Raw genomic sequence first — 27,992 nt, forward strand, 5'->3', positions numbered from 1 at the left:
CCCAGACAGAGAGAAGAGCTCTGGGGCCAGGAGACAGGCCCGGAATACTTGCCTGGGAGACTCAGAAAGAGAGGTGCAACCTGCACCACTAAGTAGTGGATCTGGCAACTTACTGAGACCACCTTGTTCTGGGGAGACAGGAATCAGGGAGCTGAGCAGAGTCTCAGATGTGCAAACAGAAGTTCATCTGCCAGAGAACCCAGAGGAGCAGGAGGCTGAAGCCGAGAGGGCGTTTCCCTTTCTTCTTAAGAAAATTGTTCAGAATTGATGAAAATAGCTGGGAAAGTATTCGTGGAAATGTTAATAGCAGGGAAAGTTAACCCAACTTGAATTCTCTGCCTTGAGTTAGGAGGGAAGACGGCATGCCAAGTGAACATGGACCTGGATTTCAGGGCAGAAGGATCCACAGAGGCACAGCCCAGCTCCCAGGCCCGACAGTGGGACTCCAGTACAGCCCGAGGCTTTTGTAGAGAGGTCAGTGTTCTTGTCTGAGCCTCTAGTAACCCTGTGAGGTTTCAGTATGAGGAGGAGGAATTAAAATACTGAAAGAAAAGGAAGAAATGGACTCGCATTTGTTGAGCCCACTCTGCGCTAAATGCTTTATAGTCATTGAGAAATTTAAACCTCATAACAAACTTTTAAACATGTAGTAAAATTCCACTTGATAGCAGAGAAGACTGAGGCTCTGAGAGTTGTAGTAGAGTTGGGGCAGTCTGATTTGAGAGCCCCTAAGGGACAAGGGAGGTGACATGGAAGGTCAGAACCCCTTGGGCTGGTACCTCTGTGACCCTCAGTGGCCGGGTATCCCTGTCTGCACAGTGAGAGGACTGGACTCATGATCTCACCCAGATCTGGGCTGAATTCCACCTCTGTCATTGTAGGGCAGTATGACCCTGGGCAAGTTAGTTATACTTCCCGTGCCCCATATGGTTTACCAGGGTTCATTGTCAATGACAAGAGCTGGCCCTTCTACTTCTTCCACCATCCATCTTCTTTATGGAGTTATAAAACTTGTTAGTCGAGGGCAGAGCCCAGGAGCCCACATCTTCCTCCCTTGTGGGCACCCAGGGCTTTGGCCAGTGGCACCCAGTGTGTGCTGTTCCCCAGAGAATGACGCAGCAGCCCCTTCAGATGTGCGCTGGCAGGCACCACAGCTCTGGGATGCCAGCTGAGGCCTTCCGGCCGGCAGCTTCCTAAGTGGCCACAGATGTGGTGTGAGATCACACAGCAAGCCAGCTGCTGATGAGAGGAAAGCATCCTCCCCACTCCAGTAGTCTCTGCCTTCTCTCAGGGCTGTGCTTCATCCAAGGAGGATTTGAAGAGGACACTTGTAAAAAGCATGCACAGAAAAAATTGCTGTGCTGTCTTCGGGGGTATAATTACAGGAGATGTGTGGGGAGATTTTGCTGGCATTTTGTTTCCAGAAGGATGTTTTCCAGTGAAAAAATATAACGGTTTTGCCTTTACCAATATACTAAATATGAACGTCAGGCAAGTGTCTTGTTTCAAATAGGCAACATACACTCATGGTACAAAATTTCAAAGTAAACCAATCTAGGTCTCCTTCCCAATCTCCAACTCCTAGAGACAAGCACCATGACCATTTCTTATGTGGCCTCTGGCATATACTCTATGCATTTATTAAACGTATTATCCTGGACACTATTATGGTAGCCTGAAATTCACTCCTCACCCTCTTCCTCCTCTTCTCTGTATCCTGGGAGGCTAAGCCCTTACAGGCTATTATTTCCCAAGGTCCTGGGTCAGCTGATAGGTGTATTTGGTTTCTCAGCTCTTGTATCACTTGCTGAACCCATTTCCTGAATTAAATGATCTCTGTGTGAAAAACCTTGAGTGATTTCTGTTTTTCTGTTTGGACTGAGTGTTTCCCTCTTTGTTAAAGCTCTTGGTTCACTGAAAATCTTAACAAATTCACATATATCTTTTCTTTTTTTTCACCAAAATGGTGGCATGTTATAATTGGTGTTATCTGTATCTTCCTTTTTTGCTCGCCAATATGTCTTCGGAGGTTTTTTTTTTTTTTTTTTTTTTTTCATATCATTATATAGAAAGGTGCCTCTTTTATTTTTAGTGATTACCCAGGATATGGCTTATTCAACCAGAACCCCATCGATCAACCTCTAGGGTGTTTCCAGGGTGTTCCTATTATAAAGAATTTCTGGTGAATATGTGAATACTCTTGTACGTATATCGCTTCACCCATATGGAGGTTTAGCTGTAGGATAAAGACCTAGAAGTGGAAATGCTGAGTAGATACATTTACGGCGTTGATAGAGATTGCCAACTCATGGTCCCACGAGCAATGTTTGAGTGGTTGCAGGCCCAGCTGAGAGAATTTTGGGGGGCAGGACTATGAATATCCCAAGGGGAGGGACTGTGTTCTTTTGCTCACTAGTGCATCCCCAGTGCCTCACGTGGTGGTGGGAGATTCTTAATAAATATCTGTTGAATGAAATTTAAAAGTGGAGCAAGGCCATGGCCAAGGTCAGGTCAGCACCCTCCTGGCTCTGCCACTGACCGGCTGAATAGCCTTGAACCAAGTCCCTCAGACTCTGTGATCTCAGAGCCCTCTCGAGCTTTGACTGCCTGCAATTGAGGGCTTCCAAACCAGGCAGAGCATCCGAATCACTGACAGAACTTTAAAAATCATGGACTCTGGACTGCATTCAGGAATTTAGCTACAATAATTCTGCAGTAGAAGCTTTCAGTGGACTCTGTGAGCCACCACACAGACCCTCCCGTAGGAATGAATGACTTTCTCCCCAGCTTCTGGGCGTGCTGCTGGCAGGAAGCCCTCAGTTAGCTGGTGGTCCTCTCTGACAGGTGCCTCAGCTGGAGACAGCAGCCTTGCCCAAGGTCAGATCCCTTCCCTAGGGTAACTGCATCTAATGACTGATGAACATGGGGCATAAAGGCCTGGCCCCCTCACCCCAACTTAGAGCAGCTCTGAAGGAGCCATCCCATCTTCAGAGCTCCCCATAGGGTTAGCTGAGGCCTCTCTTGAGACTGTCCAATCCTGCTTTCCACCCCCCCCTTCCACAAGTGTAGATCCTCACAACACCGACAAACCCTCTGAACTCTGAACCCTAAACTCCATCTAGGGGTCTGCTTCCCAGAGAGCCTGGCCTGTGACAGGGCCCTAGAATCTGTAATTTTAAAAAATGTTTTTCTTTTTTGTTTTTGAGACAGTTTCTCACTCTGTTACTCAGACTGGAGTGCAGTGGCATGGTCATAGCTCACCTCAAATTCCCGGTATCAAGAGACCCTCCCACCTCAGCCTCCTGAGTAGCTGGGACTATTGGCATGTACCATCACACCCCGCTAATTTAAAGAAAAAAGAAATTCTAGAGATGGGAGTAGAGGCGTGTCTCTCTGTGTTGCCCAGGCTGGTCTCATATTCCTGGGCTCAAATAATCTTCCCATCTCAGCCTCCCAAAGTGCTAGGATTACAGCCATGAGCCACCGTGCCCTACCTAGAAAGTGTATTTTCTTTTCTTTTTCTTTTCTTCTTTTTGGAGTGCAGTGGCACGATCTCGGCTCACTGTAACCTCCGCCTCCCGGGTTCAAGTGATTCTCCTGCCTCAGCCTCCCGAGTAGTTGGGATTACAGGCACCTGCTAACACACCTGGCTAATTTCTGTATTTTTAGTAGAGACGGCATTTCACCATGTTGGCCAGGCTGGTGTCGAACTCCTGACCTCAGGTGATCTGCCCTTCTTGGCCTCCCAAATGCTGGGATTACAGGCATGAGCTACTGTGCCCAGCTGAAAGTGTATTTTTCAAACAGACATTCTCCTCCTAAGTGATATAACCTCAGCCCCCTGCCTTCTGTAGAGTTACTTTGTATGCAAGAGTTCTTCACCTTTTTATTTTCTTGGTGCCATGGGCCCCTCCTCAGAATAATGTTTTTAAATACATTTTTAAAAAAATACATACTGAGGCTGGACATGGTGGCTCACACCTATAGTCCCAACAATTTGGGAGGCTGAGGCAAGAGGATCGTTAAGCACAGAAGTTCAAGACCAGCCTGGGCAACATAGTAAGACCCCCGTCTCTACAAAATAATTTAAAAATTACCCAGGCATGGTAGCACATAACTGTGTTCTCAGCTACTTGGGAGGCTGAGATGGAAGGATCACCTGGGCCTGGGAGGTCAAGGCTCCAGTGAGCCAAGATCGTGCTACTGCACTCCGGCCTGGGTTACAGAATGAGACCCTTTCTCACAAAACAAAACAAAAACAAAAACCAAAAAGGAGAATTACAAAGGCAACCAATTATATTGAGATTTGGTTATCAAAATATTTTTTGACTTGTGAAATAGAAATACATTTTTCTTTATTAATCCATCAGTTAAGATCCAGCAGTGGGCCAGGCATGGTGGCTCATGCCTGTAATCCCAACACTTTGGGAATCTGAGACGGGTGGATCACTTGAGGTCAGGAGTTTGAGACCAGCCTGGCCAACATAGTGAAACCCTGTCTCTACTAAAAATACAAAAAATTAGATAATTTTTTATTAGCTATATGTGCTGGGTATGGTGGCACATGCCTGTAATTCCAGTTACTGAGGAGGCTGAGGCAGGAGAATCGCTTGAACCCACGAGGCAGAGGTTGCAGTGAGTTGAGATCATGCCACTGTACTCCAGCCTTGGTGACAGAGTGAGATTCCATCTCAAAAAAAAAGAAAAAGAAAAAATTCCAGCAGAGCAGAGTGTCTAATAACTACCAAAAGTTTGAAGTAGTGAGGATCATAAACCATATCTCAAGATACCTGTAGCCATTGTGATGTGATATGAAAATATCAGTGAATTCTGTGGAACAGAATGCCAAGTGCTGCTAAAACTGCTGGGGTTTGTATAATGGAAGGAAATGCTGATCTTCAGTTAGAGGGTAGGGAAAATAGAGATGTCCTTTTTTATTATGACTCATCCCAGTCCACAGACCTTCTGAATTCCATCTGTGACCCCCTGCTCCACTGCATGCCCTCTCCAGCAGGTTCCTTGGTCTGGTGAGTGTTTTCATCATAAATCTCCAGGTGGGCTTTATCTCTTGCCAGCAAAGGAGTAGAAGAGTTTCAAACAAAGGATGGATGAGATGCCTGGGGCCCTTTGGTGGGAACAGGCAGGGAACGCTGAGCCTAGGGCATTGCTGAGCTGTACAGCAGAACCCACGTGCCTGCCTTGGCCAACCCTAGTTTCCCAGTTAGAGCAGCTTTCCAGTTACACCAAAACAAGGTGCCAAATTGTTTTCCAGGTCCTCCAAGAAGGCTGTCTCTTCCTCCTGTCAGTGTGGGTTGAGCTTTCTCTGCCTTTGATCTTGATGCTTCATGAAAAGCCAGAGGGCTTGCATCCTGGTGGGACATCCCTCAGTCAGGACCCACAGCAAGCTTACACGCCTGCTCAATTAGGGATAAAATCCATTCAAAGTACATTAACTCCCTCACTTCTTTGAATAAGTAACTGTGGATCATCTGCCCCAGAGCCTGCCCTGTGGAAGCAGAAGCAGACATGCTGAGGGGGCGTGGCATTTGCTGAGTGTCTCAGAGGCAGGATTAGAAGAACGTGAGAACCCTGAGGAGGGCAGGCAGAGGTATGGGAAGTGGGTAGCTTTCTTAAAGAGGAGGTTCCTGAAGTCTGGGCTGCTGACAGCCTATGACAAGATGAAAGCCTTGTCCACTAAAATGCATGCCCCATTCCCCACCCCAGGGCCACCTTGCCCTGAGTGATGTCAAGAAGGGAACACTTCGGCATCCAACTGCGTCACCCAGGAGCCAGGTGACGGCAAATCATTCATGTCTTTAACTTCAGTTTTCTCATCTCTAAAATGGGACAATGATACCAAGCTGACCAGCCTCATGGGGTTGTTGTGAGGATTGAGACGATATTGGGGATGCTTTGAGAGTTTGTAAACCCTAAGATCTGGTGAAATGAGTTCACAATAGAGGCAAGGACGTGGATGCAGATTGGAAACGAGGGCTGCTGTGTTCAGATGTGTAGGTTGTTCACTATTCAAGGGAATCTGGCTTTCCTACTCTGCTTGCCAGATATCCCAGCTCCTACCCCACTTGCCAAGTCATTCACCCTGGCACGGGGCTGTGGAAGGCAGGCCTTTTTCCACTGCACATAGTGTCCCTGCTTGCCCTTGCAAACCCAGGCCACATTCAGATGCAGGGAAGAAAATGAAGCTTCTGCCTGTTCTCTGACGGGTTTTTGTGGAGCTCTTAGCTCATAATTACTTAATGGAGACATAATGCAGCAATCTTAACTCATTTCTATTATCTACTAAAATAAATAGTAGATAGGTGTGTTTTTTTTTTTTAAATTTTAATAACTTAATACAACAGTAAATAAAGCTGCAGCCCAGAGGGCAGACTGCTACTGAAGAGAGGTGGTGGTGACCTGATTGTGTGACAGGGGGACATCCATGCTGGCTTTATGGACCACCCACAGGCAGCTGCATCATCCAGAGCTGCCTCTAGATTCTCTCTCTTGTCTCCTGAAATTCCAACTTTATTACTGTTTTCAGTATAGAACCCCTAGTTCTGGAGGTTTGCAAAACCTCCACTTGCTCTGATCCCCTACACTGAGAACACAGTGGGTCCTCCATGGCTCCAAGGGATGTGGGGTGGTGGGGAGTGGTGAGCTCTCAGCAGGGGGTTTTGCCTTGGATCCTGAGGCTGCAGAGAAGGATGACTCCGGTAGGCTGAATAATGCCTCCCCAAATGTCCACCCGTTAATCCCCAGAAAGTGTGACTGTTACCTTATGTGGCAAAAGGGACTTTGAAGGTGCAATTAGATTAAAGATCTTGAGATGAAGAGTGTTGGGAGCAGGCCCCCCAAAGTCTGGCCATAAACTGGCCCTAAGACTGGCCATAAACAAAATGTCTGCAGCACTGTAACATGTTCATAATGGCCCTAACACCCAAGCTGGAAGGCTGTGGGCTTACGGGAATGAGGGCAAGGAACACCTGGCCCGTCCAGGGCGGAAAACCGCTTAAAGGCATTCTTAAGCCACAAACAATAGCATGAGCGATCTGTGCCTTAAGGACATGCTCCTGCTGCAGTTAACTAGCCCAACCTATTCCTTTAATTCGGCCCATCCTTTCGTTTCCCATAAGGGATACTTTTAGGTAATTTAATATCTATAGAAACAATGCTAATGACTGGCTTGCTGTTAATAAATATGTGGGTAAATCTCTGTTCAAGGCTCTCAGCTCTGAAGGCTGTGAGATCCCTGATTTTCCACTTCACACCTCTATATTTCTGTGTGTGTGTCTTTAATTCCTCTAGCGCTGCTGGATTAGGGTCTCCCCGACTGAGCTCATTCCAGCAAAGAGATTACCTTCGTCTATCTGGGTAAGCCCAATGTGATCACAGGGTCCTTATAAGAAGGAGAGGGAGGAGATCAAAGTGGGTGGTTGGAGAAGGCCATGTGACCACCAAAGCAAAGCCTGGAGAGATGAAGCCATGAGCCAAAGAACGCTGGCAGCCACTGGGAGCTGGAAGAGGCAAGGAAGAGACTCTCCCTTGGATCCTGCAGAAAAAAACAGCCTTGGCCACAACCTTATTTTAGCCTGGTAAGGCTTATTTCAGACTTCTGAACTCCAGAACTGTAAGATAATAAATCTGTGTTGCAAGCTACTAAGTGTATGGCCATTTGTTACAGCAGCCAAGGAAACTAATACAGTGATACACCCAGTATTGTATACCATGGCCTCTCATGATCCAAAAGACCCAGTGTAAGGCTGGTATGATTTCAGGAACACCCAGAGTACCACTATACCAAATCTTCATCCCTGTGTCTGAAGTTCCATTGTCAGAGCTAACAATAACAATGGGTAACTTTTTTTTTTTTTTTTTTTTTTTTTTTAAAGAGATGGAGTGTCACCATGTTGCCCAGGCTACAGTGCAGTGGCTATTCTCAAACACAATCATATTGCACTACAGACTTGAACTCCTGGCTCAAGTAATCATCCCGCCACAGCCTCCCAAGTAACTAGGATTAGAGGTGCATGCACTGTGCCAGGCAATAATGGCGAACATTTAACGAGTGCTTGTTTGTGGTAACAAACAAGCCTAATAAAGGCTGTTGCCCTTTAGTAGAACGGTTCTCAGCTCTGACTATTAATTAGAATTCTCTGAGAGTACTAAAGAAACAGGCAGCAAAGTCCCACCCAGAAGTTTCTGTATCAGAATCCCAGAGGTAGAACCTGGGTTTCTGTGTTTTTCTTTGTTTTTGTTTTTGAGAAAGGGTCTTCTTCTGTTGCCCAGGCTGTAGTGCAGTGGCATGATCATGGCTCACTGCAGACTTAACCTCCCAGGCTCAAACAATCCTCCTGCCTTGGCCTCCTGAGTAGCTGGGACCACAGATGTGCGCCAACATGCCTGGCTAATTTTTTTATTTTTATTTTCTGTAGGGACAGGTTTTTGCCATGTTGCCCAGGCTGATCTCAGACTCCTGGGCTCGAGTGATTTGCCTGCTTTGGCCTCCCAAAGTGCTGGGATTTGTATCTTTTAAATGCCCCACAGATGATTTTAATGTGCCCAAAGTTATGTCAAAGCATAATTTTCAAAAATTTAAAAGACATAACTCTTATATAAACGTATAGTGAATACAAGTGAAAGATTTGTTTAACTTATGAATGAGGGAACCCAGCAGAATGGCAAAGATGGTTTAAAGGAAGATATTAGAAATTGAAGGTCAGTGAAAAAATAATGCTGACTACTTAAGATGACTAAGTAAGAATGCTGGTTACTTAAGATGGCTATGTAAGATACAAAACTGTTTAATGTCCTGCAGGACAACCAAATCATAACCATCAGGGTTGTTCTTTTTGAAGTATATAGAAATTATTTGCAACATCAATTTTTACAGTTAACATCAATTTTTACAAAGTCTGGGCACTAACCAATGATAAATAGTAAGTCAGACATACTCTAAGGAGATTTTTAAAGGGCACATAATACTCCTTTTGCTTTATTTCCTAGTTTTGGATAATTTTTCTGCATTAGGGCAAGTGGTGGTCCCTGTTAAAATGCAGGTGCCTCTGGATCAAAAATGCTTGCCACTGATTTTAGGAGTCCATTTATGCCTTTGTCAGTCCGATAGGCATTCCTAGAGCACCTACTGAGCACATGGCCCTTGGGGGATATGGTGATGAATAGGAGGCTGCTGCTGCCCTCACATGTAGTATCTAGGAGAAGGGCACAGACGCAGATAATCCACACATGAGTCAGCAGGTCTGTACAAAGTGAAGCGCCCTGGGATTTAACAGAGGGGAAAAAAAAAATTCTATGGAAGGGGAAGGTGCCAGTGCACCTGGGCTTAAAAGGATGGTAAGATTTCTTTCTTTCCTTTTTTTTTTTGAGAAAACCTCTCACTCTGTTGCCCAGGCTGGAGTGCAGTGGCGCGATCTTAGTTCACTACAACCTCCGCCTCCTGGGTTCAAGCAATTCTTCTGCTTCAGCCTCCTGAGTAGTTGGGATTACAGGTGTGCGCCACCAAACATGGCTAATTTTTGTATTTTTAGTAGAGACAGAGTTTCCCCATGTTGGCCGGGCTGGTCTCGATCTCCTGACCTCAAGTGATCCGCCCGCCTTGGCCTCCCAAAGTGCTGGGATTACAGGCGTGAGCCACCGTGCCCATCCAGGATGGTAAGATTCAATAGGAGAACGTGAGAATGAAAAGCACTCCAGGGGGAAAGGCATGGGCAAAGCCTCGGAGGCAGGAAAGCAGCAAACATGTTTAGAGGAATGGTGAGCAGCCTAACTTGATAATGCAAAGAGCTTGCTTAGTGAGAGAATGAGGTAGGACAAATAGTCAAAAATGGGATCCCAGAGCAGCTTGAATGTCAAGCTAAGGGATCTGGACTTTATCCAGTTGAAAATCAACAACTGTTGCTGGTTTGAGGACACAGACGGGCATGTTTAGCTTGTGGAGAAGGGACTGGATGGGCCTATGGGGCATAGAGGAGAAGAGTCCCCATGCCCCATGACAAGAGTTTTGGACATCTCTGGGTGTAACCTGACTCTTACTTGGATCCTGCCTTTCTGTCACCTGAATAGAAGCCCTTCAGGTTTACCCCCTTTGAAATGCACCCCACGTTTTGAGACCAGCAGAGGCAGGGGTGGAGAAAGGCCTGTGCCATGTTGCCATAGAGTGTTTGGGAAGAGAGGCCCCTTCCTCTCAGGCTTCCTAGTGCTGGACCAGGTCCCAGAGAGGCCATCGCCCTATCAGGCCTTCTCCCTTTCCCTCATGTAGGAGGCCCTGCTTTGCCAGCCCCACCCTTCAGGCACTCTTCGCCAAGCCATTCTGGGGCAGAGGGTGGAATCTGAGAATGCCAATCTTGGGGTCATGCCAAACAGAGTTCAATTTTTTCTTTTCTTGAGACAGAGTCTTGATCTTTTGCCCAGGCTGGAGTGCAGTGGTGCGATCTTGGCTCACTGCAACCTCTGCCTCCCAGGTTCAAGCAATTCTGCCCCAGTCACCCGAGTAGCTGGGATTACAGGCGCACACCACCACGCCCAGCTAATCTTTGTATTTTTAGTGGAGACGGGATTTCACCATATTGTCCTGACCTCAAGTGATCCTCCCAGCTCCGCCTCCCAAAGTGCTGGGATTACAGGCGTGAGCCACCGCGCCCAGCCCAGAATTCAAATTTTGTCTCCAGCACTTTATTTATTTATTTATTTATTTATTTATTTATTTATTTATTGGAGACAGGGTCTTGCTCTGTCACCCAGGCTGGAGTGCAGTGGTGCACACTCCTGGGCTCAAGCAGTCCTCCTGCCTCAGCCTCCTATAGCTGGGACTATAGGCGGATGCCATCACACCTGTGTGTGTGTGTGTGTGTGTGTGTGTGTGTGTGTATATATTTTTTTTTAGAGATGGTATCTCACTATGTTGCCCAAGCTTGTCTCAAACTGCTGGGCTCAAGCGATCTTCCCACTTCAGTCTCCCAAAATGTTGGAATTATAGATGTGAGCCACCATGCCGGCCTCTGCACTTTCTTGCCATGTGACTTCAGCAGCCTGAACCTCCAATTTCTCAGATGTAAGATGGAGATAATAATAGTTCCTCCCTCCTCATGTCGACATGGGAGCACATGCAGTAATGCCTGAGAACACCAACACTAAGCTTGGCCCACAGTGTGTGCTCAGGCATGGGGCTGAGGGTGTCAGCAATAAGCCCCACCTGCTCTTTGGAGCCTTTTTGCCTTTGTAGATTTTGGAGAGGAAATCTTGGGAAGAAGGACATCCGGGTTTTGGTCTTTTGGCAAGGAAGGAATCCAGTGTTTCACCTTGGGAAAGTCCCTGCCCTTGGGGGCACCTCAACGTCCTCCTTTGTGAAATGTTGAGGCATAGGTGGGTGATGTGGGCTAGCAGGAGGTCTCTGGACCTTTTCAGCCCCAGCGTTCATTTTACTCATGTCTGTATGCCTCTGTCCCCTCAGTGAGTGTTTATTGAGCCCCTACTATTGCCAGGCCTTGTGCTGGGCAATGGGACACAGCCAAGAAGAAGGAGGTCACCATCTTTACCCGCGAGGGCCATGGCTACCTCCCAGGTCCCACTATGCTCTCATTTTGAGAGCCACTGGGAAGGCCTGGTGTGGGCACCTTATGCAGGTTCTCAGGGAATGAGTACTCAACTTGGTGCCAGGCCAGCACCAGGTGCTGAGGCTGCACAGGGCCCTGCCCTTGAGGGCACACAGTCAGGGGTGGGGAGGGGGGTACACAGTTGTATGGGAATGTGAAGGAGAGAACCACACCTCCATTTGGATAGGTGAGGAAAGACTTCACAGAACAGAGCCCTGTTAACGGGTGGTTTTCCAGTGTAAGAGGGAGAGGGCATTCCAGGCAGAGGTAACAGCAGACACAGGGCCTGGAGGTGTTCCCTGCACGGGAGGAGCTAGAGACTGGGACATAGAGAGGTAGGCAGAAAACCGTGAATGGCCCATGCAGTGGAATTTGGACTTCATCATGCAGACTATGAGGATAGAGATATTTAAGAAGGGGTGTCAGGTGACCCTATTTACACTAGAGGACGGTCACTCTGGCTAAAGTGTGGAGGATGGGTTGGCTGAGGCAGGAATAGAGGCAGGGCAGCTGGTGCCCGCACAGGAGAAACAAGAGGACTACGGCGGGCAGTGGTGGCAGCAGGGATGGGAGGAGGGATCATGTGAGGTGGAAGGCCAGGGCTTGGTGGTGGGGTGGATATGGGCCAGGGGAGTCCAAGAGGCCTCCAGGATGCTGGCTGGGGCACAAGGAGGATGGTAGGGTTTGGTCGCTGAGGTGGGGAAGAGGAAGTGGAGCAGGGCGGGCAGAGGCCTGGAGATGACAGGTATGTTTGCAACAGGGGAGAGGCCCTGCAGGCACCTGGCTACCTGGGCCTGAAGAGAAGCAGGGGAGAAGAGTTTTGTGGGAGTTGACAGTGGCCAGGTGAGAGGGGAACACAGGCATAAAGGACTGAGTGCAGGGAGGCCATTTGATGAGAAAACGGAGGACTGAGGCAGAACTCCAAGGGCCACCACCACTTTAAAAATCTGTTTTCTTGGCTGGGTGCAGTGGCTCATGCCTGTAATCGCAGCACTTTGGGAGGCCAAGGCAGGCGGATCTCTTGAGGTCAGGAGTTTGAGACCAGCCTGGCCAACATGGTGAAACCCCATCTCTACTAAAAATACAAAAATTAGCTGGGTGTGGTGGCTCTCACTTGTAATTCCAGCTACTCGAGAGGATGAGGTGGGAGGATCGCTTAAACCCAGGAGGCAGAAGCTGAATTGAGCCAAGATCCAGTCACTGCCCTCAAGCCTGGGCAACAGAGTGAGACTCCATCAAAAATAATTTGTTTTCTTCTGATTGTCCTGATTGTAAGAGTAATATATGCTCATTGCAAAAAAATGTGTCCAGCTTTTTGGCATCACTCCTTGTTGGCAAAGGTATTGTTTATACATTCAATACACTCATTTATTTTTATATTATTTTTAGAGATGAGGTCTCGCTTTGTTGCCCAGGCTAGTCTCGAACTCCTGGGTTCAAGTGACCCTCCCACCCCGGCCTCTCAAAGTGCTGGGATTACAGGCGTGAGCCACCACACCCAGGTTACACTCAGCTGAAGGCCTATGTGCTGGGTACAGGGCTGTTGAGGACAGTGGCTGCCAGAATGTGGGCTGCAGCAGGGAGGCTCGGCTGGGGCTGCACACTCCGTGGAGCTGGTGGGAGCTCCCCAGGTGCCACTACTGCCACCCGCCCAAACCAGGGCACCTGTAGAATCAGCTACTCAGGAGTCTGAGGTGGGAGGATGGCTTGAGCCCAGGAGGTGGAGGCTGCAGTAAGCCGAGATTGTGCCACTGCACTCCAGCCTGGGCAACAGAGTAAGACTTTGTCTCAAAAAATAATAATGAAGGAAAAAAAAAAAAGGAAATTCACCCAGCTTCACCATTACTGCGACATCTAAGGCTGGAGAAAATGATGAAACTGTCCAGACTACCCTCAAGTTTACAGACAAGGAGAAATACCCAGATAAACCCTGCCTTTATGAAGTATTCTCAGAAAATCTAGAAGATAATGCCTCAGACATTTAAAAATTCTTAGCATTACAGGCTGAAGAAAATCTTGGTATGGTGATGATCTTTAGTGACAGTTGTGCAAGAAAACTTAAAAGAAATAAATCAGATAAAAAAACTAGAAGAGAAGAAATAAAAGAAACAGAAAGAATCCAAATAAGCTGAAAAGCAATTATTCCATGGCATTCCTGTTATAATTGAGAATGTCTTAAATTGGAAGTCCAAATTTGCTGCAGAAGGCTTGGAAATTAAAAAGAAATGGATGGAAGAACAAGCAGGAAAAAATAAATTAAGTGGGAAACAGCTACTTGAAACAGATCCAAATCTTGACACATCTGATATCCAGTTCTTGGAGGATGCTGGAAACAACGTGGAAGTAATTAAGTCTTTGTTCCAGGAAATGGATGACCTGGAGCTGGGGGATGAGGAGGATGATCCAGACTCCAATCCTGCTGACCCAGAGAGTGACTCCACTGACAACAGGACTGTCCCCATCTGTAGAGAGGCTTGACTGTCACAGCATCCTGGCTATGCTCAGAGGGTTTTGATTTTCCTTTCCTTTTCTCCAAGAAGAAATAATTATAAGGAGAATTTTCTCTTTTTGAGACAGGGTCTCGCTCTGTCACCCAGGATGGAGTGCAGTGGTATGATCATAGTTCACTGCAGCCTCAACTTCCCGGGCCCATGTGAGCCTTCCAAGTAGCTGGGACTACAAGTGTGTACCACCACATATGGTTAATATTTAAAATTTCTTGTAGAGACAAGGTCTATGTTGCCCAGGCTGGTCTCGAGCTCCTGGTCTCAAGCAATCCTCCGACTTTAGCCTCCCAAAGTGCTGTTATTACAGGCATGAGCCAGCATGCCAAGCTGAGGATATTCTTCTGATAGTTTTCATGTTGAACTTAATAAACTGACTTAAAATTTCAAATTAAAGAAGAAAGAATGTATGAAATGATCACTCTAGGGAACGGTAAGCGGATTTCCTAAGGCAGTTTGAGGTTTGTTTGGCAGTGTTGAGTGCCTAGTTGAAGTTTAGGGTCATAAACTTGAAGTGTGATAGTTGGGGGTGGAGTGTCTCTGGGAAGAAAAAGGTGGAAATACTTCCCTTCTAGTTGGGTTCCTCTGCATTTGGAGGCCTGCCTTGATTCTTCTTTGGCTGAGAGGACCTTCGGTTGTGGTCCTTCGGCTCCTTGGATGCTTCTTGGTGGTGAGGGGCCACCAGGGAGTAGGGGTAGGGTAGGATGGGAATACAAGAATGGGACAGAACTGGGACTACCAGGAATTCACAAGAGCAGCTGGTAGCAACAGACCAGATAGCTTTGGGGAGAGATATTGATGGGACAAGGGGATGGGTGAATTTGAGGTGTTGGCCTTGGATATTGGCATTGGGTTGGTGATGATGGAGTGGAGACAATATGATGTTGGTTTTGGACTGTTGTTGGCTTTGGGGTATTGAGGAGCCAAGGACAGTCATGGATGCTCAGAGTATGGGGCAACCCTGAGGGAGCCCAAGAAGGGCTGCCACCATGAGGGACAACTAGAATAAAGTGGTTGGAAAGATCAGTAGAATGAAGCTCAGCCAAATCTGTAGAGACAGAACAGATCAGTGGCCAGCTAATTTTTTTTTTTAATTTTTTTGTAGAGGCAAGGATCTCACCCCATTGCCCAGGTTGCTCTCAAACTCCTAGGCTTGAGCGATCCTCCTACCTCGGCCTTCCAAAGTGCTGGGATTACAGGCGCGAGCTATTGCACCTGGCCAGCGTAGATTTTCTGATAATACTTAGCAGGACCTCATCAAGTGAAGCACTACTGAAGGAGAATGTGGTACAATGAGAGTCCATTTGTATTTTGGAAGACTAGTTGTTAGCAGAGTTGGATCAAGATGCAATCAAGCCAGTTAATGACACTTTCAAACTCCTCTTCACTCATCCCCTGAACATCCTTACAGCACGGATGTACTGCTGGTAAGAATGTGAGCAGGACCGGAGCTATGCAGGAGTAGCTGGGAGACACCTGTCCGTGAAGGAGGCAGGGTAGATGGACTCCCTAACCTCCAGGTCACTGCTCTACTCTGCCGTAATCTGTCATTGTGGCCCTCACTGCTGTCCACGGATTGCCCAGACACCCAGGCATCCTGCAGCAACTGAGACTGTGGCTGTAACAGGAGAGTGGGGAGCGGCCAGGCCTCCATTCTCTTTTCTTGAAACTTCAATACCTTCTCCCCGCCCCAACACAGACACCCTTAACTGATGACCTCAGCATCTCCCCTGCCTATTCCACCATCGCACTGTATTTAAACCTACAGCCCCACCTTCCTTCCTGCCACATGAGATGAAATGTCTGTCCTCACTCCCGTCTCAGGTCAGCCCCACCTGGGCCTCTCTAAGGGTCTTGCTTCTGCAGTTATGACCTCTCCTTCCCACACTGTCCATCTCTCTTTCTCTGCAGGACCACTCTCATCCATGCATAAACATACTCTTAGGAAACCTTAGTGTGGCCCCACATCAACCCATTTCTCTTTTCCTTTTCCCAGCACATCTCCATGGAGTTGTCCATATTTGGTGTCCCCACTCTTCTGTTTTACTGCCCATTCTTTCCTCACCCCATTGTGGCATTGTGAATAGGTGCTTGTAACATAGTACAAAAGAAACACATGATGAAAAGCAAGTTTATCTCCACTCCTGTTCCCAGCCACCTGGTTTCCCGCCCCCCGGAGCCAACTGATGTTACTCATTTCTTGGTGTCCTTGGTATATACGTAAATACCTTTGTACACTCTAATGGGGCTCTTCTATCCACGCTGACTCTAAAAAGCCTCTTCTCAGAGTCACCAGTGACCTATACCAGCCCAGAGCTACAGATCACTTCTCTGTCTTCATCTTACTCAAATTTCCAGCAGCATTTGACATGGTGACAAATTCTACTAGCTTCTCTTCCTTCATCTCCAGCCATTTTTCCTAGTCTCATCTGCTGGTTCCTCCTCCTCCATCAGTTCTCTAAAGGGTAGTATGCCTAGGGCTCAGTCTTCTCTCTTATCCCTTTCTAAGTGTTCTCTGTTCTCAGTCCTGTAGCTTCAACACTTTCTATGTGCTGACGACCCTCACATTTAAAAAATCTCCAACCCCTGCCTTTTTCTAAGAGCTCTAAACTCACATCCAACTTCCTAAATACTATTCCTCCTGGATAGTTAATGGCATCCCAAACTTAAAGAAATACTAGTTTTCTCAGCCAGGCACGGTGGCTCACACCTGTAATTCCAGCACTTTGGGTGGCTGAGGTGGGTAGATAGCCTGAGGTCAGGAGTTCGAGACCAGCCTAGCCAACATGGTGAAACCCCATCTCTACTAAAAATACAAAAATTAGCCTGGCATGATGGTGCACGTCTGTAATCTCAGTACTCAGGAGGCTGAGGCATGAGAATCGCTTGAACCCAGGAGGCAGAGATTGCAGCGAGCTGAGATTGTGCTACTGCACTCCAGCCTGGGTGACAGAGCGAGACTCCGTCTCAAAAAGAAAAAAAAAAAAAAAAAATGAAGAAAGAAAAATACTAGTTTTCTCCTCCAAATGATGCCACCATTCACCCATTTGCTCAGACAACGGAGCTCAACCCTTGCACGAGCACCCAATTCATCAGAAGGACTCATCAGCTCCCTTTGCAGGATATATCCTAAATCCAGCCTCTTCTTACACCTCCACAACTGCCCCCAGTCAAGCCACCATTGTCTGTCACCTGGAATACAACAGCTTCTTCCCCAAACTGCCACAGTTCAACCAGGGTGAGCTTTGACAATATCACTCCTCTGCTTGAGACACAGCTTATTCCACCACCTTACCATGGCCCTGCATGGTCTCCCCGCTCCTCCAGACCCCCACCCTGTCTCACTCCACTCCCCCACTTTCCTGGAATGTGGTGACACATGCTGTCGGCCCCTTGCTGGTCCTTCTATTTGGAATGCCCTTCGTCTAGACCTTCAGGGGCTGCCTCCTTCTCATGAAATCTCAGGACTCAATCCAAATGTGACTTTTTCTAAGAAGCCCTCTCTGACCACTGCCAGACCTCTCTACCAGTTTTATCTTCTCTATAGCCCTTCTCACTTCCCCAAATAACTTGTGCACATGTTTATGTCCCATAACACATGCTTGGAATGCAAGCTCCTTGAGAACAAGGCCTCTGATTTGCTTCATACTCTTTATCACCATTACATAGGATCAACGCCTGGCACATGGTAAGAGCTTAATCAACATTTGCTGATTGAATCCTGAAATGAAAGAGCAAGCTGATAAGGATAAGGTCTAGTAAGGGCTAGGAATCCTTCCTAGCATAATCATAATCATCTGTGGTCTCTTTAGAGTTTTTTTTTTTTTTTTGGTTGTTGTTTTTTAAGTTCTCAAATACAACCCTCTCCGTCAATCCTACCTAACTCAACAACTGAGACTCGGCCGAAGTCAGAAAGGTAGTCCTATTTAACTGCTTCCTCCACTGTTCTTACACCGAAACCCCAGTAAAATTGTCATTCAGCCACATTGTACCCAGGCCAGTAAGTATAGAGCCTTCTCTCCCTGTATTCCTTACCTTACCTCCACCCCGCCACCCCCTCCAGCCCCTGTCTTTCCCCTGGGATATCAAGGGGAGACAAGCTGGCTTCGCATCAGACCTAGGAGAAGTGGGAAGGGCTTGCACACTAACTTATCTCCCTATGGGGAGATATAAAATTTGCCCATAAATAAAACATTTTATTATTAAGCTCGAACATTAAATTTCATCGGCATGCAGCATGTGTTTTATTATCTGTACCAGACACTAACATGTACTTAAAAATGAAATTTTGGAACGCTGCCCTGGCTTGCAGAATGCTAGTAAAGAAATTCTAATACAGTCTTGGAGAGATGCTCCAGACCTCTCCTTCTAAAATGGCATGGGCAATCAGCATTTTTACATTCATGTAGCACTTTGCAGTAGGGGTAAAGATGCTCTAATTGTGCCTCTAGCTGCTTCTATACTGCTGCTTCTAATCTATTGCAGGCTGGAAAATAACACACTATAGCCAAAGATGTTGGAATTGTGTCCAAAGCAAGCATTAGTATACCCTAAATGAGTGTGGAGGGAATTCTGTGAGAAAGGTACAGAGAATTTGTGATAGCTGTTCTCCCAATCCAGCAGCCTTTTTTTTCTTCTTCTTTGTTATTTTTTACCTGCTGCTCCTTTGTTCTTGGCTGTGCTCCAGAGACACTCTTCTCAAATGTTAATGTGCACACAGAGCACCTGGGGATCTTGTTAAAACGAGTCTGATTCAATAGTCCCGGGGTGGAGCTTAGTTCTAATGAACTCTCAGGTGATGCTCCTGGTCATCAGACCACCCTTTGAGTAGCCAAACTCTAGAACTGCAGCATCCAATAAGATGCCATTAACCGCATGTGGCTATTTAACTTGATTCAAATTAAACGAAATGTAAAGACTCAGTTCCTGGGTTGCACTAGCCATATTTCAAGTACTCAGTGGCCACATGTGGCTGGTGGCTATTCTACTGATGGCTCAAAGACAGAACATTCCCATCACACGCAGAAAGGTCTACAGGAGGCTGGGCGCAGTGGCTCACGTCTGTAATACCAGCGCTTAGGAGGCTGAGGGGGGTGGATCACTTGAGGTTAGGAGCTTGAGACCAGCTGGCCAACATGGTGAAACCCCGTCTCTACTAAAAATACAAAAATTAGCCAGACATGCTCACTTGAATCCAGGAGGCGGAGGTTGCAATGGGCTTGGTAGTGTCACTGCACTGCAGCCTGGGTGACAGAGCGAGATTCTCTCTCTCTAAAAAAAAAAAAAAAAAAAGAAAAAGAAAAAAATGTATATATGACAGCGCTGCTCTACAGAACTGGAGCTGTTGGAAATATAATCCATGAAGTGTGATAAGGTACTCATCCCTGCTCCCCTGAATGGTCTCAGTGCGAACAAAACTCCACTTGAAGCTGGGCATGGTGGCTCATGCCTATAATCCCAGGACTTTGAAAGGCTGAGGAGACCAGCATGGGTGACACAGTAAGACCCTGTGTCTATTTAAAAAAAAAAAAAAAAAAAACAAACAGGCCAGGCACAGTGGCTCACACCTGTAATCCCAGCACTTTGGGAGGACGAGGCAGGTGGATCACCTGAGGTCAGGAGTTCAAGACCAGCCTGACCGACATGGAGAAACTGGGTCTCTACTAAAAATACAAAATTAGCCAGGCATGGTGGCAGATGCCTGTAATCCCAGCTACTTGGGAGGCTGAGGCAGGAGAATTGCTAGAACCAGGGAGGCAGAGGTTGCGTTAAGCCAGGATCATGCCATTGCACTCCAGCCTGGGCAACAAGAACGAAACTTTGTCTCAAAAAACAAAAAAACCAAAACAAAACTCCACTTGAGAGCAAAAACTTAATAAGTACGATGTAGCTTCATGTCCCATTGAAAGTCTGCAGCCTTACTTTGCCGTTTTCCACTTCCTCCTGTCCAGACCCACCGCCATTGGTGCATCTTTGTTAGTAATGACCGCGGCCGTCGCTTCTGGGATGCGCAGACAACATGGAGGAACTGCCCCTTTGCTGCTTCTTTGTCCACTTCCTGGAAACTTGGTGCAGGGAGACGTTTACAACCCAGACTCCACAGTCCCTTCCCCCTTCCTCTGTACTTGTTAGGGGGTCTGGAATGTGGAAGGGGAGCTTTGCAGGAGAGTCCAGGGAACCCAAAGCCCTTTGTCTGCTGTTTCCACTTCTCTGGGCATCTACATTACACGGGGAGGTGGACAGAAGGGAAATTACTGGAGAATTGAGTTGATTCTGCACACATTGGAGCAATAAAGAAATGAGACCCAGCTCCCTCCTCTCAAACTGATCCCAGCAGTTGCTGCAACAATTCACAGCAAAAAGTTCTCCAGCTGGGGAAGGAGGGAGGGTGGAGAGACATTTTCCAAGAATGCCTTTCATGTGGACTCAGAGCTGTCATTTTCCTGGCAATTCTCTGAACCGGGACCTGGGGCAGTTTCCCAAAGTGCAGTTGGTGTGCATGTGGCCTGCCCTAGAAATCGCATAACTGAGAGGCACATTACTGGGGGCCCAGGAAATGCCTGCCTCACCACCCTCAGAGTTCATGGCCCAGAAGGCATGAGAGAACCAGCACAGCTCACTGTCTGGGTGGAGAACTTTTGCCCCCAGCTGAACAGTGAGGGGCTGGCCTGGAGTTGAACCCAGACAGCCTCCTTTCCTGGGCAAGGGCTCTGCTAATTCACATTGGAATGATTCTTCTGTCTATAAATTTACATGCAAGGCCGATGCTGTCCATCCCAAATAACCAGGTTAATCCTTCAACATATTAGTAGACAGGTAGGTGGCAACACAGATGGAAAGGATCCTGGGGTGTGAGTCAGAAGAACTGGAATCAGTCTGCCTCTGGCGCTTGCCACTGTGTGACTTTGAGCATGTCTCCTTTCTTCTCTAGGCCTCAGTTTACTTATCTGTAAAAGGAGGCTACTATCTATTTTTCAGAGTTGTTCAGCATTTGGTACACAGTACCAGGTGCTCAATAAATGCTGATGTAACCATTTCATACTTACTAGGTGCTGGGCACTGGGCAAGGCAGTGGGGGAGATGGTGACACAGTTCCTGTCCTCATGTAGTTGACGATGTGGAGAGGGAGACAGATACTAACCAAAGACTCATATGAAAAAGTATAAAATAACAACTGTCACAGATGCAACAAAGAGGGTTACAAAAGGTATTGTGAATCTGTAATGGGGGAACTGACCCAGTCTGGGAGGCTGACTTCCCTGTGCATGTGATAATTGAGCTGAGAGCTCAGAAGTAATGGGGGTTAACTGGATACAGCATGTGCAAAGGTCCTGTGGCACAAGAGTGCTTGGCAGTCTACAAGGGACAGAAAGAGGCTGGGTGTGGCAGGATGGCAGGTAGTCAGGAGACATATAGAGAAATAGAGGCTGGAAAGGAAGTTGAGATAAAACTCTTCATAGAGTTGTGCTAGATCGTGGAGATCAAACCAATTATAAATACCTCTGACTTCAGGGAGTTTACAATCTGCAGAAATGGGATGATAACTTTGAAGTGTCCTTTCTTTGGTATATGGAATCTATTATTGTATCTTGGGCTATGACCTGTAAGAAATTAAGACAGTGCCAAAGTTGTCCAGTTGGAATTTCTAAAACACTGACCTCTTGTACACACACGTGGTTCATCTGGAGGGAACCGAGAGGGGATCAGACCCAGCTTCCCAAAGAGGTCCAGGGATGTTATGGGAGAATGAGTCCAGTCTGATGAGAAATGTCCCTTTTCTGCAAAAACACTGTGCCCTCTCCACACTGACCACTGGCTCTTGAAAGAGAAGCTGGAATGTCCATGTGAATTACATCCATTTGCCTTCTGTCTCCACAAATGGTTTGCATTAGGGGACCATAGGGCTTTTCTGCCTTCATTCTTTCCAGATGAGGGTAGAGCTGCGGGCATAATAGGCTGAATGAATGGGGTGATGGATGCCTCCAGTCAATCCCAGGAAGCCTTCCGCTGGAGTCAGTGAGAAGTGCCTCAACCTTACCCACTTAGAATGGCTCAACCCAAGAACCAGAAACCCCTGAGCAGGAAAAGGGAAGCCCTATTCCCGGTAGTGGGTGTACCTTTGTTCTTACCCTAGGTGCGGTGGCTCAATTTCCTGACCTGCTCCATGGAAGGTGACCTAATGGTGGTGACTGTGGGAGGAGCAGCAACAATAGCAGGAGAGGTACTCAAGTTCTGGGTGTCTATCACAATGGGGAGAAATCTTAGTCCACACACTCTTCATTAGCCTGTAAGTAAACTAAATGTCACTGGTGAGCCCCATTTTAGAAGGTGGTAGAAATGTAATTGTAGTCAATTTGGGATTCCGCTTCACTGTTTTACCTGGGATTGCATGTAAACTCTGGGAAGGTTTATGGAGAGTTAAGGGGATTGGGGTGGATGTTAGGAACTGTTAAGAGAATAGATTCTGAAACCAGGCTGTCTGGGTTCAAATCCCAGCCATGCTTCTTGCTGGCCCTGGGACCTTAGGTAAGTTATTTGTCCTCATAATGGCTTCAATTTTCTCATCTGTAAAATGGGAAGAAAAATAGTGCCTCCTGTAATGGGTTGTTATGAGGACTAAATGAGGTAGTACAAGTGTAGTGCTATAGAATGAATGTTACACGTAATAAGTATTTGTTCCTCTTAATATGGAGGTTTCACATTGTTATCCTCCCCGAAGCCCAGTGGTCTGGCCTCTGGGTTCCCAGGGTCCACATCCAGCCCATTCTTGAGCACACAGGACCATAAGATGGAGCCAGCATCAAGCAGGACCCAGAGCTTGGGGAATGCTCTCTGGGACCCCAGTCAGCCTGGACACCCCACAGTGACCCCTTCTGCTTGTGCACTTGACCTGGAAGGGCCACAGCATCTACAATGTCCTTCCAAAGGGACCCCACCATCTGCAGTCTTTCTCTTCCTCTGCCTCCTCTCCTACCTCCCAATCATAATCTTGTTTCTCGCCTGGGACCTGAGAGCCCCATCCTCACTCAGCCTCATCTCTCAGCCCCATAGATATCCCTGAGCCTTGGTGACTCCAAAGCCAAACTTACTTTGTTCCTGGAGCTCTTATGAGTCTTTGCTTCCCTTGAGTAGCAAGCGAGGGACCCTTTGGCTAGTTGAATGAGGGAAGGAATAACTTCCCAGGCCAGGGGCAAAAGGAGATATTGGGGATTGGGAAGCAGGGCTCTGTTAAATTGTCAAATGCTTTCTCCCCACACTGTCCTGTCTCCTTACTGAGGATCAGCACAGGGCTAGTGTCCAGTGAGAAGAGTAGCAGCATTAGTGCCAGAGGCCTGCTGCTGCAGCATGGGCGACACTCTGCTATACCCTGCTATGCACCAAAGACAGCTGCAAACTGAATCCCGGGCAGGGGCTCCTGGAGAATCCCTGCAGTCGGTGCATCAGGAAGTAGGCTCTCAGACAATTGGCCCAGCCAATCACTGCCCCCAGGTGCACCAGGCACTCCAGGCACTCCAGGCACTCGGGCCAGCTGCTAATGCTAGCATTGAAAGTGCTTCCTGCTAACCAGCCCAATCAAGCTATTTCCGATTACACGATGAAACTTACCCTGGCAAAAGGAGGACCAGTTTTATATATCCTTCTGGAGCCAGTTTCCATGGAGAGCTACATTTTTTTTTTTTTTTTTTTTTTGAGACGGAGTTTCGCTCTTGTTGCCTAGACTGGAGTGCAGTGATGCGATCTCGGCTCACTGCAACCTCTCCCTCCCGGGTTCAAGCGATTCTTCTGCCTCAGCCTCCCAAGTAGCTGGGATTACAAGCACCTGCCACCATGCCCGGCTAATTTATACGTTTAGTAGAGATGGGTTTCACCATGTTAGGCTGGTCTCGAACTCCTGACCTCAGGTGATCCACCTGCCTCAGCTTCCCAAAGTGCTGGGATTACAGGCATGCGCTGCCACAGATCTACTCTTCTTTATCCCAGCCATGCTTTCCACTTTGTTGGGCCTTGAACACACCAAGCTTGCAACCACCCCAGGGCTTTTGCACTCCCTGTCTCTTCTATCCAGAAGACAGTTCTTCCCCATATATCCACATGGCTGCCTCTTTCATCTCCTTCAGGTTGTTGATCAATTGTCGTCTTATCAGTGAGAACTTCCTGACATCTTGTTTTAATTTCTATTGTTTTATAGAGATGGGGGTCTCACTATGTTGCCCAGGCTGGCCTTGAACTCCTGAGCTCAAGCAATCCTCCCACCTTAGCCTCCTGAAGTCTTAGGATTACAGGTATGAATCACCAAACCTGGCCTTGACATCCTGCTTAAATTGCTATCTTACTGCTACCCATTCTCCACTTCCTTTATTTTTCTCCAAGGCATTTAGCACTTTCTGTTCTATTTATTATTTGGTTATTGCTTTTGTTTTGATACAGGGTCTTGCTCTGTCACCCAGGCTAGAGTACAGTGGTGTAATGACAGCTCACTGCATCCTCAACCTCCCGGGCTCAAGCAATCCTCCTGCCTCAGCTTCCCAAGTAGCTAGGACTACAGATGTGCGCCACCACACCTGGCTAATTTTTGTATTTTTTGTAGAGACAAGGCCTCACTATGTTGTCAATGCTGGTCTCAAATTCCTCATCTCAGTGATCCTCCCACCTTGGCCTCCCAAAGTGCTAGGATTACAGGCATGAGCTGCCATGCCCGGCCTGTCCTATTTATTATTTTCTTCCTCCCAATTCCATGAGGGTAGCGACTTAGTCTTGTTCAGGAAGGCAGGAAGGCAGGAAGGCAGGAAGGCAGGAAGGCAGGAAGGCAGGAAGGCAGGAAGGCAGGAAGGCAGGAAGGCAGGAAGGAAGGAAGGAAGGAAGGAAGGAAGGAAGGAAGGAAGGAAGGAAGGGGACTTCACAGGATTTGTCTGCCTTTTCCCCATTGTATACACAAAGCAGTAAAGCCCAGAGAATTTAAGTGACTCAGCCAAGACCATACAGCTATTCAGTAGAGGAGGATAATCTCTCCTGCTTAATTTCTAATGAACTTGTTCCCTGAGCACAGCTTGCTTTTTCCAGCCTTTCCATGGGTTTTCTTACACACTGCTATTATCTATAAGTACCTACAATTCTCTCCTTTCCATCTCCAGTTGAAGGGATCCTATCCTCATTCTTACAGGCACAGCTAGTGGCCTACTCCAGGAAGCCACCTTGGGTTCCCCAGTTGGGAGTGATCTTTGCCTCCTATACACTCCCAGTTCACTTTTTCTGCCTCATAAAGGCACTTAAAAGAGTCTGCCTCGTATCTAGTTGTTTGTGTGCTAGGCTTGGTGCAACCCCAGGTTAAGGGCTGCATTTTCCCATTTCAACATCCCCCATTTGCATTAGCCCCAAGAAGGGAGTAGACATATAGAATCAGAATCTCTTCAGCTTCAGTCCTCCCTCTTCCCTCAAAAAACATCCATTTATACCTGAGAGCTAAGAGACAAAGCAGGTCTCAGTGACAGATTGTTGACCCAATACATAAAAGAATAAATGGAGGCTGGGCATGGTGGCTCACGCCTGTAATCCCAGTACTTTGGGAGACTGAGGTAGGCCGATCACTTGAGGTCAGAAGTTCAAGCCAGCCTGGCCAACATGATGAAACCCCATCTTCACTAAAAATACAAAAGTTAGCCGAGCATAGTAGTACGCGCCTGTAGTCCCAGCTGCTCGGGAGGCTGAGGCACAAGAATTGCTTGAACTCGAAAGGTGGAGGTTGCAGTGAGCCAAGATTGCATCACTGCACTCCAGCCTGGGTGACAGAGTGAGGTTCTGTCTCAAAAAAAAAAAAGAAAGCTGACTACCTCCTATCTGTCTCTACATTATTCATTCCTAAAGGGCAGGGTTAGTATGTGATAATTCTTTGAAGTTCCCCATAGCACCTGCTCTGGGTTGTAGGAGGTGTTCAGTCCCTTCTTCTGAAGGTATTAAGGAAGGAATGGTACAACAAGATGTCTAGATTCATTTCAAGTTTAATTCTGATAATGTGAACAAGTAAGATAATAGTTGTTCCCTGAGGACCCCGCCTTTTGCCCCACAGCCCCCATCCCAGTGAGAGAGGCCCAAGTCGAATGCTCCGCCTCTGAGCCCAGTGAGGCTGGCAGGCCCACAGCAGGGACACCAGAGGATGAGACCACTGCTCTCAAAGGAGACTCCACCAGGGCCAACATTAACAAGGAGAAGATGTGGGGGGGTGTTGGGGGGCAGTTTGCAAACAGGCCTTCCTGAGCCTCAGTCCTCCCACCTCCCTCCGAAGAGTTATAAACAATTCAAGCACCCGCTGACAGCTGAGATGGGAGAGGCAAACTCTGGATGGGGCTTCCAGCTTGGATTTCACGTAATGAGGCTTTGGAATCCGGGAAGTGATTACAAGCCCACTGGGGAGGGACCACCTACAGGTTCTGGAACCTTTCACTGCTCTACCACATGTGGCTCGACATGTCCGACTCACCAGGAAACAGCTCTTGGATGAGAAAGAGGAAAAACACAGACACCGTAACAGCATGGTTTGGAAGTCAAGGGCTTAGGAATTCCGCGATGGAGACAGAATCATGGAAGGGTGACCTAGGGTTGGAGGAACTGTGTCCTAGTTTTCAGCATTCACTAAGAGCAGGGGTTGAGGAGGGTCCAGAACCCACCCTAGCAACTCCACGTGCTCACACAAGTCCCAGCCACCAGCCAGGACGTGTTTATTCCTTTTTTTTTTCACTGACAAAAATTGTCAAAAATTAGACATGTTTATTGATTTTATTAGTAGCTATTTTCAAATCATGGAGCTGGAGAGAACTTGGGTTTTACAACTGAGTGGTCTTATTTACAGAGGACACCACCAAGGCAGAGAGAGGAAAGGTGGGTTCCCTGGGGTCACACAGGCTGGGAGGGGTGCTCAGCCGGGCCTGGGTTTCAGGTCCTCTCCCCGGTACTGTCTGTTAGTCCACTCTGCTATTCTCACTCAAGTTAGAGCCAGGAAGGAACCAACCAGCCTAGAATCCCATCCACTCGTTTCTTTCTTTCTTTTTCTCTCTCTCTTTTTTTTTTTGAGAAAGAGCCTCGCCTTGTCGACCAGGCTAGAGCGCAGTGGCACGATCTCAGCTCACTGCAACCTCTGCCTCCCAGGTTCAAGCAATTCTCCTTCTTCAACCTCCTGAGTAGCTGGGACTACAGGCATGCACCACCACACCTGGCTAATTTTTGTAGTTTTAGTAGAGACAGGATTTCGCCATGTTGGCCAGGCTGGTCTCGAACTGCTGAACTCAAGTGATCCACCTGCCTCGGCCCCTCAAAGTGCTAGAATTACAGGTGTGAACCACTGCGCCCGGCCTGATCCACTCATTTATTGTCTGGAAAGCTGAGCTGTGTGAAGCCCAGCCCCTTGGAGGGTGCTGGGGTTGGGTGGGGGTAACCAGTAAGACCCCTGTGTACTGGTCACTGTGCTAGGTGCTTCACCACATCCTCTCACTTTCTCCCTGGACTGTCCCTAGGAGTGAGGTGATGGGTACTATGTTCCTTATTTTACAGATGAGGTAACTGTGGCTAAGAGAGGTTAAATCACTTGCCCAGGGTCACACAGCTAGAAAGTGATGGAGTTGTGATTCAAACCCAGGCCAGTCTGATACCAAGCCTTTGGCCTTCCCGTGTGCTAGACTCCGGGAAGATGACCTAGAATAATTGAGGCAAGAGCTGTCATATAGGTGAGAAAGAACTTTGGAAGCTATAGCAAGGAAGAGAAAGAAAATTACATCTTTGAGGCCAAAGATTATTAGTCACAGAGGTATGGCTACCAGGCCCTCAGGCTGTCACTTACTTGCCACAAGCAGGGCCCTGAAAAGCCTGTTTGTTTTTTTTCTGCTCT

General features: G+C 47.5%; 1 pseudogene; it reads left to right on the forward strand.

The window, feature by feature from the left end:
- Nucleotides 1-375: 375 nt before the first annotated feature.
- On the forward strand, nt 376-14,090 carry LOC103246060 (RWD domain-containing protein 1 pseudogene; annotated as a pseudogene).
- The last annotated feature ends 13,902 nt before the right edge of the window (nt 14,091-27,992 follow it).

Source organism: Chlorocebus sabaeus, chromosome 26 (genome assembly GCF_047675955.1).
Source record: "Chlorocebus sabaeus isolate Y175 chromosome 26, mChlSab1.0.hap1, whole genome shotgun sequence".
NCBI lineage: Eukaryota > Metazoa > Chordata > Mammalia > Primates > Cercopithecidae > Chlorocebus > Chlorocebus sabaeus.